This window comes from Macaca fascicularis, chromosome Y (genome assembly GCF_037993035.2).
Source record: "Macaca fascicularis isolate 582-1 chromosome Y, T2T-MFA8v1.1".
Taxonomy (NCBI): domain Eukaryota; kingdom Metazoa; phylum Chordata; class Mammalia; order Primates; family Cercopithecidae; genus Macaca; species Macaca fascicularis.
Genome location: NC_132903.1, coordinates 346,828 through 364,984, shown reverse-complemented (window position 1 = coordinate 364,984; position 18,157 = coordinate 346,828). Strand labels below are relative to the sequence as shown.

The window sequence follows — 18,157 nt, the reverse complement described above, 5'->3', positions numbered from 1 at the left end:
CTCAGGACAGAAGGAACCACAGCTACTGGAGAAACAGACCCAGGAAGGAGGCAGGTGCACAGAAGGAAGCAGGGCTGGGCCTCCTGGAAAGACAAGAATCCCAGCCCTCATCCCCAGTCCCCTGCACACTCCCGAATCCTCTCTGCCGCCCCACGCCAGTGAACACCAGCTGTCACCTCCCGGATGAAGACACGAGCCGGCTCGCCTACCTCGCCCGGCCGACAGGGCCTGGTCGACTTTGATCTCATTCTTTTTGCTGTCGTCGGATGCGTGAAGCTGTCAGACAAAGAACTGTTGAAACACATCCCGCCTGACCTGTCAGGGCCAACAGGGCCCTGCGTGATGGATGATACAGAAAAACAAAAAAAACCTGTAGCACCCAAACCACAGACACTCCTTCCCGGGACAGGGAAACGCGTGCAGGCCACACAAGAGGCCGATCCCATGGGCTCGTACCACAGTCAACACTTTGGCCAGGACCAGGTCCCCCGGCCCGTTCAGCCTTCTTCTGATCAAAGACTCCGCCGTCGCCCCACTCCTGTCCATGTAAAGAGTATGCTTTTTTTTTTTTTGATATGTGAGTTTGGCTCTTCACACGTGCGTTTACCTACTTTGCAGACACGCCAGCCACACATCACAGCAGGCGTCGCCTTGCAAGGAAGCATCAGCCCTGACGTGGGGTCTGCCGACCTCGGGAAGGGACTGCCCTGGTGGGTGCCGTGTTCCCTTTGTCGTGAATCGGGGAAGGGGATGGCTCCATCCCAGGAATGCTTCTTACCGTGTCTTCACGGTCTTGTCCACACCATCTGCTGGTCTTCACGGCAAACGGATGCGAGGCGGAAACGGACCGTGCGCCCTGGCTGACCACGGATGGCTTCAGAGTTGAGGAAGTCTCTGGATAGGCAGGAGCTGTGGACGGGAACCTCTGTCAGATCAGCCTCCAAGGTGGACGGCCCCTATTTCGGTTTATTTTTGTCTCCCCTTCCTTCCTTCCTTCCTTCCTTCCTTCCTTCCTTCCTTCCTTCCTTCCTCCCTCCCTCCCTCCCTCCTTCCTTCCTCCCTCCCTCCTTCCTTTCTTTCCTTCCTTTCTTTCCTTCCTTCCTTCCTTCCTTCCTTCATTTTTCCTTCCTTCCTTCCTTCGTTTTTCCTTCCTTCCTCCTTTCTTTCCTTCCTTCCTTTCTTCCTTCCTCCCTCCCTCCCTTCCTCCCGCTCTCCCTTCCTTCTTTCCTTCCTTCCTTCCTCCCTTCCTTCTTTCCTTCCCCCCTCCTTTCTTTCCTTCCTTCCTTTCTTCCTTCTTTCCTTCCTTCCTCCCTTTCTTTCCTTCCTTCCTCCCTCCTTTCTTTCCTTCCTTTCTTCCTTCCTTCATTTTTCCTTCCTTCCTTCTTTCCTTCCTTCCTTTCTTCATTCCTCCCTCTCTCCCTTCCTTCTTTCCTTCCTTCCTTCCTTCCTCCTTTCCTTCCTTCCTCCCTCCCTCCTTTCTTTCCTCCCTTCCTTCGTGCCTTCCTCCCTCCTTTCCTTCCTTCCTCCCTCCCTCCCTTTCTTCTTTCCTACTTTCCTTCCTTCCTTCCTCCCTCCTTTCTTTCCTTCGTTCCTTCCTCCCTTCCTCCCTCCTTTCTTTCCTTCGTTCCTTCCTCCCTCCCTCCCTCCTTTCTTTCCTTCGTTCCTTCCTCCCTCCCTCCCTCCTTTCTTTCCTTCCTTCCTTCATTCCTTCCTTTCTTCCTCCCTTCCTCTGTCCCTCCTTTCCTTCCTTCGTTCTTTTTCTTTCTTTAAGATTTTTATTTAGATATAATTCACATACCATAAAATTCCCCCATCTGAGGCCGGGCACGGTGGCTCACGTCTGTCATCCCAGCACTTTGGGAGGCCGAGGAGGGTGGATCACCTGAGGTCAGGAATTTGAGACCATCCTGGCCAACATGGTGAAACCCCGTCTCCACTGAAAATACAAACACTATCCAGGCGTGGTGGTGCACACCTGTAATCCCAGCTACTCGGGAGGCTGAGGCAGGAGAATCGCTTGAACCCGGGAGGCAGAGGTTGCCGTGAGCCGAGATCGCACCACTGCACTCCAGCCTGGGGAACAGAGAGAGACTCCATCACAAATTAATTAATTAATTAAAATAAATAAAAATAAATCACGGTTTACTGCAGCCCCAACCTCCGGGGCTCAAGCAACCCTCCTGCTTCAGCCTCCCGAGTAGCTGAGACTACAGGCTCACACCACCACGCTGGGCTAATTTTCAATTTTTTTGTAGAGATGGGGTCTGGCTATGTTGCCCGTGCTTGTCTGAACTCCTGGCCTCAAGCTGTCGTCCTATCTAGGGCTGCCAAAGTGCTGGGATTACAGGTCAAGAACAGAAACATTCCGAGAAACCCAGCAGCCCTTCAGTAGACACTCCCTTCCAGCAAGGAAATCCTCCTTCTTCCCCTCATCTTGACATCTGGGGACATCACTTTCTTGGTTCTTTGTCTGTTTGTTTGTTTGTTTGTTTGTTTCGCTCTTTCTTCGTTTTTTATTTGTTTCAGATGGAGTTTCATTCGGTCGCCCAGGCTCCTCCCCCTTTGCGTCAGCAGCCACCTGGGAGAGAAGATGGAAGCTCACACTGGGACACGGGCAGCGTCCCTCTTCTCTTCCTGCAGTCAAATGTGTGCTTCCCACAGCATGAAGCCATCCAGGCAAGACTTACTGCGTTAAAGAAACTAAAACTAGGCAACCATCAGAAAGGATGAGCTCATGTCCTTTCCAGGGATGTGGATGAAGCTGGAAACCATCCTTCTCAGCAAACTCACACAGGAACAGAAAACCAAACACCGCATGTTCTCACTCATCAGTGGGAGTTGAGCAATGAGAACACATGGACACAGGGAGGGGAACGTCACACACTGGGGTCTGTTGGTGGATGGGGGACTAGGGGAGGGAGAGCATTAGGAGAAATACCTAATGTAGATGACGGGTTGATGGGTGCAGGCAACCGCCATGGCACGTGTCTACCTATGTCACAAACCTGCACATTCTGCACATGTACCCAGAACTTAAAGTAAAATAAAATAAAATAAAATAAAATAAAAAAGAAACTAATAACATACCAGAAAAAATGAATAAAGGGAAGGTGGTCCTGTGTCTAACACAGTATTACCATGTTTCCAAAAAAAAAAAAAAAAAAAGCCTTCTTGTATGTATAGCATTGTAATTCTTCCTTATCTGATATTATTCCCTGTCTCTGACCAGGATCATTTGCATAATGGACCACCGTTGAAAAACACAAGAGAGGAAGACAGATGGGGCCCGTCCGCTACAGATATGGTGAACCGCCCGTCCCCGGGGGGAGGGCTCCTGGGACAGAAAAATGGGAAAGGGAGAATCCAACTTGAAAAAACTAAAACGAAGTGAACAAAGGCGGCAATATGGAGAGAACGTACATACATCAAATCCTGAGAAGACATGAACTCCAAAGAGAGAAACGGACCTTACGTTACAAGAAGAAAATAACGTTATGCAGGCTGGGGTGGAGGTGGGGGGTTAAAGCGAAGGGAAAGGACAGATTGAAGGCCAGGCTCTGCGAAGCCCCTTCACCTCCCACCCCAACTGGTCCCCGATGTCACTCAATCACTCCCCCACTTACTCATTTCTCCGTCTTCGAATCCAGCCGCGAACCTGAATTCCAGCATTGACCGATACAGGGCACAACTTGGGAGAAAATAATAAATACATCCCTCTTGGGACGACTCCCAAATCACTAAGTCAAAGGGAAAAATTCAAGCTGGGAACTATCTCAGGCCAACCCGCTCCCCTTTTTACTCCTAAAAAAAAAGATAGCTACTAGGAGAAAAGAGCTACAGGCTTCCAACCCCACAATCTGTCCACAAGGAAATTCCTCTTGGACGAGAGACAAGAGAGAACTCAAGAACTCATTGCATCCCTCTGTTCCCTGAGATAAATGCGTGTCTCATGGCCTAATCAAAAGCTCAACAGGGCCGGGTGTGGTGGCTCGCGCCTGTCATCCCAGCACTTTGGGAGGCCGAGGCGGGCGGATCACAAGGTCACGGGTTCAAGACCAGCCTGGCCTAGATGGTGAAACCCCGTCTCTACTAAAAATACAAAAATTACCCAGGCGTGGTGGCGGGCGCCTGTAGTCCCAGCTACTCGGGAGGATGAGGTGGGAGAATGGTGTGAACCCGGGAGGCGGAGGTTGCAGTGAGCTGAGATTGCACCACTGCACTCCAGCCTGGGTGACAGAGTGAGAAGAAAGAAAGAAAGAAGGAAAGGAAGGAGGGAAGGGAAGGGAAGGGAAGGGAAGGGAAGGGAGGAAGGAAGGAAGGAAGGAAGGAAGGAAGGAAGGAAGGAAGGAAGGAAGGAAGGAAGGAACAAAGGAAGGAGAGAAGAGAGAGAGGGAAAAGAGAGAAAAGAGAGAGGACAGAAAAAGGAGAGGGAAAGAGAAAGAGAGAAAACAAAAAGAGAGAAAAGAATGGGGAGAGGGAGAAACAGAGAGAAGAGAAAGAAAGAGAGAGAGAGGGCGAGGCAGAGTCCAGTCCGCAATCCACACAGAGCTTGCAGCCTCTGCCAGTGCGAAAAGCCCCAGCGCAGACCCTTCATCTTCTCAGCGGAGAAAGGAGCTCCTGCTCCCGCCGGAAAAGGGGCTGGGGGCAGAGGGGCCATAGGTGGCCTCTTATCTCTCTTATCCCAGCCGGCTGAGGCTGCCGCTGTCACAGAACAGAATACAGTGGGTGACTTACGAACAGCAGACATTTACCGCTCACAGCTCTGGAGGCTGGAAGACGGAGATCAAGGTGCGGTGGGTTCTGTGCCTTTTCTCTGTGCCCTCACGTGGAGGAAGGGGCCGGGGAGCTCGCCCCGGTGTCCCTTTTATAAGGTCACTCATCCCATCCATGAGGCTCCAACCCTATGACCTCTTACCTCTCAAACAGTCCATCCACCAACACCATCAACTTTGGAGAGAGGATTTATTCTCTTAATTATACTTTAAGTTCCACGGTACATGTGCAGAACGTGCAGGTTCGTTACGTAGGTAGACACGTACCATGTTGGTTTGCTGCACCCATCAACCTGTCATCTACATTACGTATTTCTCCTAATGCTGTCCCTCCCCTACCCCCGTCCCCCAACAGGCCCCGGTGTGTGAAGTGTCCATGTATTCTCGCAAAGGACATGAACTCATCCTTTTTCATGGCTGCATAGTATTCCATGGTGTCTGTGCCACATTTTCTTCGTCCAGTCTATCATCAATGGACATTTGGGTTGGTTCCAAGTCTGGGTTTTAAGCTCCACGTGCATTAGGTATGTGTCCTAATGCTCTCCCTCCCCTAGCCCCCACCCCCGACAGGCCCCAGTGTGTGATGTTCCCCTCCCTGTGTCCATGTGTTCTCATTGTTCACCTCCCACTTATGAGTGAGAACATGTGGTGTTTGGTTTTCTGTTCCTGTGTGAGTTTGCTGACAATGATGGTTTCCAGCTTCACCCACGTCCCTGCAAAGGACATGAACTCATCCTTTTTCATGGCTGCATAGTATTCCATGGTGTCTATGTACCACATTTTCTTTATCCAGTCTATCATCGATGGGCATTTCGGTTGGTTCCAAGTCTAGCTTTTAAGCCACACATGCATTAAGTATGTGTCCTAATGCTCTCCCTCCCCTAGCCCCCACTCCCCAACAGGCCCCAGTGTGTGACGTTCCCCTCCCTGTGTCCGTGTGTTCTCATTGTTCAACTCCCACTGATGAGTGAGAACATGCGGTGTTTGGTTTTCTGTCCTTGTGTGAGTTTGCTGAGAATGATGGTTTCCAGCTTCACCCATGTCCCTCCAAAGGACACGAACTCATCCTTTTTCATGGCCGCATAGTATTCCATGGTATCCATGTACCACATTTTCTTTATCCAGTCTATCATCGATGGGCATTTGTGTTGGTTCCAAGTCTTTGCTATTGTGACCAGTCCCACAATAAACATACGTGTGCATGTGTCTTTACAGTAGAACAATTTATAATCCTTTGGGTATATACTCAGTAATGAAATTGCTGGGTCAAATGGTATTTCTGGTTCTAGGTCCTTGAGGAATCGCCACACTGTCTTCCATGGGGGTTGAACTAAGGACGGGGAGACAATTTCAACACAGGAATTTGGTGAACACAGACTGCTTAGGCCACAGCTGAGCATTGGACAAGCATCACTGCTGAGCGGGCTGCCCTGTGGACACCACCTATCTGCATACCCGCTTACCTGTCAAAGATCAAATGCCAAGGAGGTCAAAAAACCCAACGTTTATCAAGCTCTCTGTGGGAACCACGTCCTTCTGCACACCTGGCCTGATGAAGACACGGATAGAAACCGCGTTTGTTGGAATCTGAACACGGAGATACCGTAAATACCCTGCCAGAAGGAAGGAATCTCTGAAAACATTCTCACAACGGTTATATTAACAGATGTTTCATCTTTTCATCTTCCCTGCCTTGGGTAGGGCTTTGCGAGGTCTTCGTAGAGAATTCCCGTTGAAGCCTTCAAGAATCCTCTGCCTCTGGAAGGATTCGAAGGTCTTGGTGGAGACAGCGTTGAAGAAATATCATTAAAAGCAAAATCTGCCGACCCTGAGGACCTCGCCACAAAGGTAAAAGAGACAAGAAAACGATTTCATTATCGAACCAGCATCAAACCAGAATGCAAAGCCCGTCACAGGCAAGACACTAAAGAGGTGGCAACGACACAAAGAAATCTCAGCCTTCCGTAGAGCGAAGTGTGTACAATCCATTGACTTAGCTGGGTTTTGCAATCTCGAGTCGGGTGACAAGTTAGACCCTCTTCGTCCCCAGACACTGAGGCTACGGGCATCTTCCTCCTTCATGAAAAAGATTGACACGCATTTGAAAAAGACAAAAAAAAAAAAAAAGAAATTCTGAAAGAGGTAAGGGAGGGGGTTGGGAAAGCCTCTTGCCTTATTTTTAACAGGAAGAATCAAGCCTCTTATTCTTAACTTGTCTACACGGCAGACATTCTGCGCTGGTCCCGGAGGAGCCTTGGGGCTCTTCGGACCCTGGAAGGCTTTCTGGGGTCTTGGTGAAGGCAGGCGGCCCTTGAAGTGATGCCCCAAGCTGCACGACTCAATTCACACAGGGCGGGGCACAGCAAGCCGTGGGTCCCAGGACACCAGTGGCTACATCATCAGTACTGGGATGCCAGTGGCCATGTCATCAACACTGGAAACCCAATAACCATGTCACCAATCCTGGGAACACAAATGGCCACGTCACCAACACTGGGACACCAATGGCCACGTCATCAGTACTGGGACATCAATGGCCACGTCACCAACACTGGGACACCAATGGCCACCTCACCAACATTGGGACACCAATGACTGCATCATCAGTACCAGGACACCAATGGCCGTGTCAGACACCAACGGCCACATCATTGATACCAGGATACCAGCGGCCATGTCATTGACACGAGGACACCAACGGCCACATCATCAATACCAGGACACCAATGGTCACATCAACAATATCAAGACACCAATGGGTGTGTCATCAGACCTGGGACACCAATGGCCACATTGTCAGTACTGGGACACCAATGGCCACATCACCAATCCTAGGACACCAATGGCCATGGCATTGATACCAGGACACCAATGGCCACATCATCAATACCAGGACACCAGCGGCTGTGTCAGACACCAATGGCTGCATCATTAATACTAGGATACCAACGGCCATGTCATTGATACCAGAATACCAATGGCCGCGTCAACAATATCAAGACACCAATGGGTGTGTCATCCATACTGGGACACTAATGATCACATCAACAATATCAAGACACCAATGGTGTGTCATCAGACCTGGGACACCAATGGCCACATCATTGACACCAGGACACCAACGGCTGCCTCATCAATACTGGGACACCAACAGCCACACCATGAATGGTAGGACAGCAATGGCCAGCTCATCAATACGGGACACCCAATGGCTGTGTCATCAATACTAGATCTCAACGGCCACATCTTTGAGATGGAGATACCAACGGCTCGGTCATTGACACTGGGACAGCAATGCCCACGTCGTCAATACCAGGAGACCAATGGCCAGAACAAACACCAGCGTCCCAGTGTCTGCCTTTGGGATGTATTTGCTGACTCTTCCCTCTACCTCACACAGAACTCAAAGCGTCTCCCCTTCAACACAAAAAGTCCTCTTCTCCTATTCAATACTTTACTCTTAAAAGAGCAATTTGAAGCTTTTGCTGAAAGATGGATGGAGTTTAATGATATGAGTATTTTATTTTCATTTTTTTCTTTTTTTTTTTTTTTTTTTTTTGAGATGGAGTGTCGCTCTGTCACCCAGGCTGGAGTGCAGTGGCGTGATCTCGGCTCACTGCACCCTCTGCCTCCCGGGTTCAAGCGATTCTCCTGCCTCAGTCTCCTGAGTAGCTGGGACTACAGGTGCATGCCACCATGGCCAGGTAATTTTTTATTTTTATTTTTATTATTTTGTATTTTTAGTAGAGACGAGGTTTCACCATGTTGGCCATATCATCTTGATCTCTTAACCTCGTGATCCGCCCGCCTCCGCCTCCCAAAATGCTGGGATTACTGGCCACCGTGCCCGGCCTGTCTCTTATTTTCAACAGAAAGAATCAGGCCTCTTGTGAAGTCTACAGTAGTCGAGCGTAATGTTCCCTGGGTAATCTCCAGGGGGGTGGTGGGGGCTGAGAAGGTACCACTAGCCACATTTCTGTGTTTTTCCTTCCTGACAGTAAATATCACACACTGTAAAATTAGTATTCAGTGGTGCAGAAGAATAAGTAGTTAAACATCCAGAGGGCCAGGATATGAAACCAAAAAAAAAATGCCACTTCCGCATAAGAATTATTTTGCCGCCGGGCGCGGTGGCTCACGTCTGTCATCCCAGCACTTTGGGAGGCCGAGGCAGGTGGATCACAAGGTCAGGAGTTCAAGTCCAGCCTGGCCAACATGGTGAAACCCCGTCTCTCCTAAAAATACAAAAATTAGCTGGGTGTGGTGGCAGGTGCCTGTAATCCCAGCTACTGGGGAGGCTGAGGCAGGAGAATCACTTGAACCCGGGAGGCAGAGGTTGCAGTGAGCCGAGATCGCACCACTGCACTCCAGCCTGGGCAACAGAGCGAGACTCCATCTCAAAAAAAAAAAAAAAAGAAAAGAAAAGAAACACTTCTTTGTTTTTCTCCTGCAAGGATCAGCAAGCAAACATGTGACATATTTTTTTTTAGAAAAGAAAAGGTTTTAGTCGCGTGACATAATATGTCAAGAAATGATTCGCATCTCAAGACGAGACACTTGGAGGTCACTGGGGTTTACGACGTTGTCCCTGGCACACGGTTCAGTTGGGAGTCTGCTCTTGACCTGGCACACGAGCCTCTCCTGGGCGCTGCCACGCAACACGGCGTTCAGAATGTCACAGAAGCAAATGAAATGAGGTGTAAAGACATCAGGGACATCTGATGACTACGTTGGGGTTTTTCTTCTTCTCTTTTACACATCATGCTGTTTAATTATGGTTTTGTGGTTTTTTGGAGACGGAGTCTCGCTCTGTCGCCCAGGCTGGAGTGCGGTGGCGCGATCTCGGCTCGCCGCAACCTCCACCTCCCGGGTTCACGCCGTTCTCCTGCCTCAGCCTCCCGAGTAGCTGGGACGACAGGCGCCCGCCACCACGCCCGGCTCATTTTTTTATATTTTTAGTAGAGATGGGATTTCACCATCGTGGCCAGGCTGGTCTTGAACTCCTGACTTTGTGATCCACCTGCCTCGGCCTCCCAAAGTGCTGGGATGACAAGCGTGAGCCACCGCGCCTGGCCCCTGCAATTTATTTATTTATGTATTTTTTGGTGGCATATTCTGAAGCTGTTCAGGGTCTCCAGGCTAATTCTTGAGAGAGTCACCATTTTCCCTCCAGTGGAAACTTGCAGCTTCATCGGGAAATGGTACGTTTCCATCAGGATGTAGGGGACCTCGTAGAACCACCATGCTATTTGGACAGGAAAAGGAAAAAATGTTAAAAAAAAAAAAAAAAAAAAAAAAAAAAAGCTGACGCGCTTGTTTTTTAATACAGGACGTAACTTAATTAATTAACTCTAAAATCCAGCATATAAAGTAGACAGCTGGCCACGAGAAGAACAGTAATTGATTTTTTTTTCCTATCCAATACAGTTGCATAATTTATTCTTATTATTCATTTATATGGCATCTCTCTTTTGAGAAGTGCATAATGGTTTTGCAACTTTGGCGTCTTATTAAACATTCATAATCGCCCTCAGAGGACAGAAAGAAGCCGATATTATTACATTATCCAACAATTTCTCCATGAAAACCTATAATTGGAATGAAAAAGCAATTTCAAGGAATGAAATAATGCCAGGGAAAGGTAACACTGAGATAATTGAATGATCGGTTGTTCTGATACTCAGCACAAAAGAGTTGTAAATTGACTCTTGTCCAGCTCGGGTACCACGTTGCTAACTGTGACGTGACCACAGACCCCAGGAATGCAGCTCCCTACAGGTGGGTGTCTGCCTCTCCCGGCGAGGAATCGGGAGGGAGTCACTTCCTGTCGCGTTCTGCCTGCTTTTGGAAAGATCTCAGAAGCAGAGAGGGAGGGGGAGAGGTTGAGAGTGAGAGAGAGAGAGAGAAATATGTGTGGAAGCATGGATATTGATAATCCAGTTGGATGATAGATAGAAGGATGGATAGATAGAAAGATAGATAGATACATAGATACATAGATAGATGGATAGATACATGATAGATAGATATAATACATAGATACATACATGATAGAGATAGATGATAGGTAGATAGATAGATAGATAGATAGATAGATAGATAGATAGATAGATAGATAGAATGGTAGATAGACAGATAGATGATAGATAGATAGATAGATAGATAGATAGATAGATAGATAGATAGATAGATAGAATGGTAGATAGATAGAATGGTAGATAGATAGATAGATAGATAGATAGATAGATAGATAGATAGATAGATAGATAGAATGGTAGATAGATAGATAGATAGATAGATAGAATGGTAGATAGACAGATAGATGATAGATAGATAGATAGATAGATAGATAGATAGATACATGATAGATAGGTATAACACATAGATACATACATGATATAGATAGATGATAGATAGATAGATAGATAGATAGATAGATAGAATGGTAGATAGACAGATAGATGATAGATAGATAGATAGATAGATAGATAGATAGATAGATAGAATGGTAAATAGATAGATAGATAGATAGGTAGAATGGTAGATAGATAGATAGATACATAGATAGATAGAATGGTAGATAGATAGATAGATAGATAGATAGATAGATAGATAGATAGATACATGATAGATAGGTATAACACATAGATACATACATGATAGAGATAGATGATAGATAGATAGATAGATAGATAGATAGATAGATAGAATGGTAGATAGACAGATAGATGATAGATAGATAGATAGATAGATAGATAGATAGATAGATAGATAGATAGAATGGTAAATAGATAGATAGATAGATAGATAGGTAGAATGGTAGATAGATAGATAGATACATAGATAGATAGAATGGTAGATAGATAGATAGATAGATACATGATAGATAGGTATAACACATAGATACATACATGATAGAGATAGATGATAGATAGATAGATAGATAGATAGATAGATAGATAGATAGATAGACAGACATAATAGATGATAGATAAGATAGATGATAGGTATAATAGATAGATACATAGATGATAGATAGATATAGATAGATATGATAGATAGATGATAGATATTGAACTGTGGGTTTGTTTTTTGTTTTGTTTTTAAGAGGCCAAGACACATGGATTTAGGGTAATTTCTGCAAAAACAAAAAAATGCGAGAAGTATGAACATTTCTTTCTGTATGTTAGAAATGTGTCTCAAAATGCAGGATATTGGATAAAAAGAGGAACAACACCATAGCGAGGTAACACAATCTCACGGTGGCCCCTGGGCTTTGTTTAAAGAAAATAAATTAGTCCGGGCGTGGTGGCTCACGCCTGTCATCCCAGCACTTTGGGAGGCCGAGGCAGGTGGATCACCTGAGGTCAGGAGTTCGAGATCAGCCTGGCCAACACGGTGAAACCCCGTCTCTACTAAAAATACAAAAAAATGAGCCAGGCCTGGTGGCAGGTGTCCGTCATCCCAGCTACTCGGGAGGCTGAGGCAGGAGAATCACTTGAACCCGGGAGGCGGAGGTTGCAGTGAGCTGAGATCGTGCCACTGCCCTCCAGCCTGCAAGACAGAGCAAGACTCCATCTCAACAAAAACAACAGAATTTGGCTGGGCACAGTGGCTCATGTCCGTTATTCCAACACTTTGGAGAAGCCAAGGTGGGTGGACAGCCTGAGGTCAGGGGTTCGAGACCAGCCTGGCCAACACGGTGAAACCCTACCTCAACTAAAAATACAAAAATTAGCCGGGTGTGGTGGCGGGCGCCTGTCATCCCAACTACTCAGGAGGCTGAGGCAGGAGAATCGCTTGAACCCGGGAGGCAGAGGTTGCAGTGAGCCGAACCACGCCACTGCACTCCAGCCTGGCAACGGAGCGAGACTCCGTCTCAAAAAAAAAAAAAAAGAACAGAAGTCAGATGTCCTCAGGGATTCTGATGCTAATGGAAGAATTCTATGGGTTTCTGGCCTCTTGGGGGCCAGACGCATTTCCCTCCATCCTAAGGGGACATCCTAAGAAGTATCGAGACCCCAAAGCCACCAGGCTACAGTAGCAAGCACACACACACCACACAAAACATATCTGCTGTCTGTGCGTGTCATATACGTGGGATGTGTATTGTGTAATCAGTATGATACATTAGATCACGCTCTGTCTCATACCTCACTAAACACACATGCTATGAACAACATCGATGCCACACAACACACACTCAACACGCAAAATACACAGCACCACAACACATACACAACACGCAAAATACACAGCACCACAACACACACACACAACACGCAAAATACACAGCACCACAACACACACAACACGCAAAATACACAGCACCAAACACACACACTCAACACGCAAAATACACAGCACCACAACACACACACTCAACACGCAAAATACACAGCACCACAACACACACACTCAACACGCAAAATACACAGCATCACAACACACACACACAACACGCAAAATACACAGCACCACAACACACACACTCAACACGCAAAATACACAGCACCACAACACACACACTCAACACGCAAAATACACAGCACCACAACACACACACACAACACGCAAAATACACAGCACCACAACACACACACTCAACACGCAAAATACACAGCACCACAACACACACACTCAACACGCAAAATACACAGCACCACAACACACACACAACACACAAAATACACAGCACCACAACACACACACACAACACGCAAAATACACAGCACCACAACACACACACAACACGCAAAATACACAGCACCACAACACACACACTCAACACGCAAAATACACAGCACCACAACACACACAACACGCAAAATACACAGCACCACAACACACACACACAACACGCAAAATACACAGCACCACAACACACACACAACACGCAAAATACACAGCACCACAACACACACACTCAACACGCAAAATACACAGCACCACAACACACACACAACACGCAAAATACACAGCACCAAACACACACACTCAACACGCAAAATACACAGCACCACAACACACACACACAACACGCAAAATACACAGCACCACAACACACACACACTCAACACGCAAAATACACAGCACCACAACACACACACAACACGCAAAATACACAGCACCACAACACACACACTCAACACGCAAAATACACAGCACCACAACACACACACAACACGCAAAATACACAGCACCGCAACACACACACAACACGCAAAACACACAGCACCGCAACACACACACAACACGCAAAATACACAGCACCGCAACACACACACAACGCGCAAAATACACAGCACCACAACACACACACAACACGCAAAATACACAGCACCGCAACACACACACAACACGCAAAATACACAGCACCGCAACACACACACAACACGCAAAATACACAGCACCACAACACACACACAACACGCAAAATACACAGCACCGCAACACACACACAACACGCAAAATACACAGCACCGCAACACACACACAACACGCAAAATACACAGCACCGCAACACACACACAACACGCAAAATACACAGCACCACAACACACACACAACACGCAAAATACACAGCACCGCAACACACACACAACACGCAAAATACACAGCACCACAACACACACACTCAACACGCAAAATACACAGCACCACAACACACACACAACACGCAAAATACACAGCACCGCAACACACACACAACACGCAAAACACACAGCACCGCAACACACACACAACACGCAAAATACACAGCACCGCAACACACACACAACACGCAAAATACACAGCACCACAACACACACACAACACGCAAAATACACAGCACCGCAACACACACACAACACGCAAAATACACAGCACCGCAACACACACACAACACGCAAAATACACAGCACCACAACACACACACTCAACACGCAAAATACACAGCACCACAACACACACACAACACGCAAAATACACAGCACCGCAACACACACACAACACGCAAAACACACAGCACCGCAACACACACACAACACGCAAAATACACAGCACCGCAACACACACACAACACGCAAAATACACAGCACCACAACACACACACAACACGCAAAATACACAGCACCGCAACACACACACAACACGCAAAATACACAGCACCGCAACACACACACAACACGCAAAATACACAGCACCACAACACACACACAACACGCAAAATACACAGCACCGCAACACACACACAACACGCAAAATACACAGCACCACAACACACACACAACACGCAAAATACACAGCACCACAACACACACACAACACGCAAAATACACAGCACCACAACACACACACTCAACACGCAAAATACACAGAACCACAACACACACACAACACGCAAAATACAGAGCACCACAACACACACACTCAACACGCAAAATACACAGCACCACAACACACACACAACACGCAAAATACAGAGCACCACAACACACACACTCAACACGCAAAATACACAGCACCACAACACACACAACACACAAAATACACAGCACCACAACACACACACTCAACACGCAAAATACACAGCACCACAACACACACAACACACAAAATACACAGCACCACAACACATACACACTCAACACGCAAAATACACAGCACCACAACACACACACAACACACACACAACACACAAAATACACGCACACACAACACACACAAACCACACTAAACACAGACACTCTGCACAGTACAGACATCACACCAAATGCACACACGACACACAAAATACATACTACACGCAACACTCGCAGCATGTGCATATCCTACTGAGCGTGCATATCCTACTGGACAGTATGTGTCGGGTGTCCATGTTTTCCTATGGACCCCACGAGAGACCGCGGTCCCCCCTCAGCCCTCTGGACTGTTCCCCACAAGACAGACACGGCCACCTCGGCCCAGAGACGGACGCAGCTCTGTCCGCAGGACGTAGGGACGGACACAGCTCTGTCTTCAACACCCGCAGGCAGATGCAGCTCCGTCCCGGGACATAAGGGCCGTCTACACAGCAGGCTCGAATCCAGCTGCATCCCAGGACCTAATGGCCGTCTATGCAGCAGACTCGGATGCAGCTGTATCTTGGGACCTAATGGCTGTCTACACAGCTGACTCGAATCCAGCTCCTTCCCGGGACCTAATGGCCGTCTACACAGCAAACTTGGATGCAGCTGCGTCTCAGGATCTCATGTCTGTCTACACAGCAGGCTCGGATGTAGCTGTGTCTTGGGACCTAATGTCTGTCTACACAGCAGGCTTAAATCCAGCTCCGTCCTGGGACTGGGACCTAATGGCTGTCTACACAGCAGACTCAGATGCAGCTCCGTCTCAGGATCTAATGGCTGTCTACACAGCAGACTCAAATCCAGTTCCATCCCAGGACCTAATGGCCATCAACACAGCAGACTCGCATGCAGCTCCGTCCCGGGAGCTAATGGCTGTCTACACAGCAGGCTCGAATCCAGCTCCATCCTGGGACTGGGACCTAATGGCCGTCTACACAGCAGACTTGGATGTAGCTGTGTCTTGGGACATAATGTCTGTCTACACAGCAGGCTCGAATCCAGCTCCGTCCTGGGACCTAATGGCTGTCTACACAGCTGACTCGAATCCAGCTCTGTCCCAGGACCTAATGGCTGTCTACACAGCAGGCTCGGAAGCAGCTGTGTCTGGAGACCTAATGTCTGTCTACACAGCAAGCTCAAACCCAGCTCTGTCCCAGGAGCTAATGGCCATCCACACAGCAGACTCAGATGCAGCTCCGTCTCAGGATCTAATGTCTGTCTACACAGCAGGCTCGAATCCAGTTCCGTCCTGGGACCTAATGGCTGTCTACACAGCACACTCGGATGCAGCTGTGTCTTGGGACCTAATGGCCATCTACACAGCAGACTCAGATGCAGCTCCGTCCCGGGACCTAATGTCTGTCTACACAGCAGCCTCGAATCCAGCTCCATCCTGGGACCTAATAGCCATCTACACAGCAGACTCGAATCCAGCTGCCTCCCGGGACCTAACGGACGTCTATGCAGCGGGGTTGGCCGCCCACCCTGAGTTTATTCAGCTGCGGCCTTGCCCTCATGCCGTGGAGACTCCCGGCTCTTTCCAATCTTTTTTTTTTTTTTTTTTTTTTTTTTATCACTGCTCTTGCAAAGGTTCCGTCGAGCTTTTATGCTGAGCTATCAAATTAGACCGATCGATTTTCTTCCTGTGTGCAGAGGCAGACGGGGCGCGACCGGCTTTATGAAGTTATAATGAACTGAACACCGAGGCTTCCGTGTCCACACTCCACCGAGGATGTTGTTTGCCTCCCAGACACACACACACACACACACACACACACACACGAGCAGCTTGCGGAGGGCCGGATCCTGCAGCCGGCTGGGGGCAGATGTGCACAGTCCTGGGAAGGACGAGCAATCCTCGGACTGGACCCCCATGAAGAGGGAGGGAGGGTTCGAGGCCTGGCCGGTCCCCGTCCCGCGCTCCCGGGACGCTCTGGCCGTAGGATTTGCAACCGATTTACATTTCGTGTTGCCTCTGCCGGGTGAGAGGGCTCCGGGAACACAGCACAACGCCAGGCCTGCTGGTAGATAAGATGTTTCCCGGGTGTCTCTCGGAGACCTGGGTCTGGAGAGCCGGGTGCAGGCCCTGGAGGGCTTTGGGGACCGGATTTGCACTGGGGATGGCCATTCTTGCCGGGATTAAGAGGATTAAAAACCATTAAATGACCATCGTGCCACTCCCCACAGCAGACTTCCTTTCCTGCACGTGTCCTTCTAGAGGGCTCCGGGTACCCGGAGTGAAGTACAGCAAACAAAGGGTGTCCGTTAGCATGAGAAAGGCAAACTGCTCGCCCCCCGGGGTGCCCATGATCTCTGCCCTATTGTTTTCCCCTTCGACACGGGGCTCCCTTCCTCCCCGTTCCCTTTTTTTTTTTTTTTTTTTTAATGTCTCCGTGCGGGAGCTCAAGGTGTCATATTAATTATTTAAATCTTGGGAAGATTTTTCAGCAGCGAGATCCACCAAGGCCCTGCTCGGAGCCAGAAGGCCTCGGATCTCTGTTACTTTTTCTTAATTACAGCTGAAGTAGGAACTTTGATCTCCCGGCACAGAATGGACAGAGAGAAGGCGGAGACACTTCCCATGCCATTCTTTTTCTTCTTTTTTTTTTTTTCCTTTTTTCTTTTTTGCCACACCTCTCCTCTGTCTGGGCTGTTTTTCTACCGTAAGACACTGTGATTTACCTCGTTCTGGAAAACAATTCACATAGAAAAGGAATGTAAACAGCTCCAAGGGCCGGCCAGGATTTCTATGTAGAAACCAGTGGTTTCTACGTC

General features: G+C 48.1%; 1 long non-coding RNA gene across 1 annotated transcript in view; it reads right to left on the bottom strand.

Moving 5' to 3' along the window:
• Positions 1–9,235: 9,235 nt before the first annotated feature.
• The window catches only part of LOC135969208 (uncharacterized), a 33,532-nt gene continuing 24,610 nt past the window's right edge, over positions 9,236–18,157 (bottom strand). Inside the window, exon 3 of the long non-coding RNA XR_010584343.2 lies at positions 9,236–10,017. This is a non-coding gene — a long non-coding RNA (uncharacterized lncRNA). The remainder of the gene's footprint in view (positions 10,018–18,157) is intronic.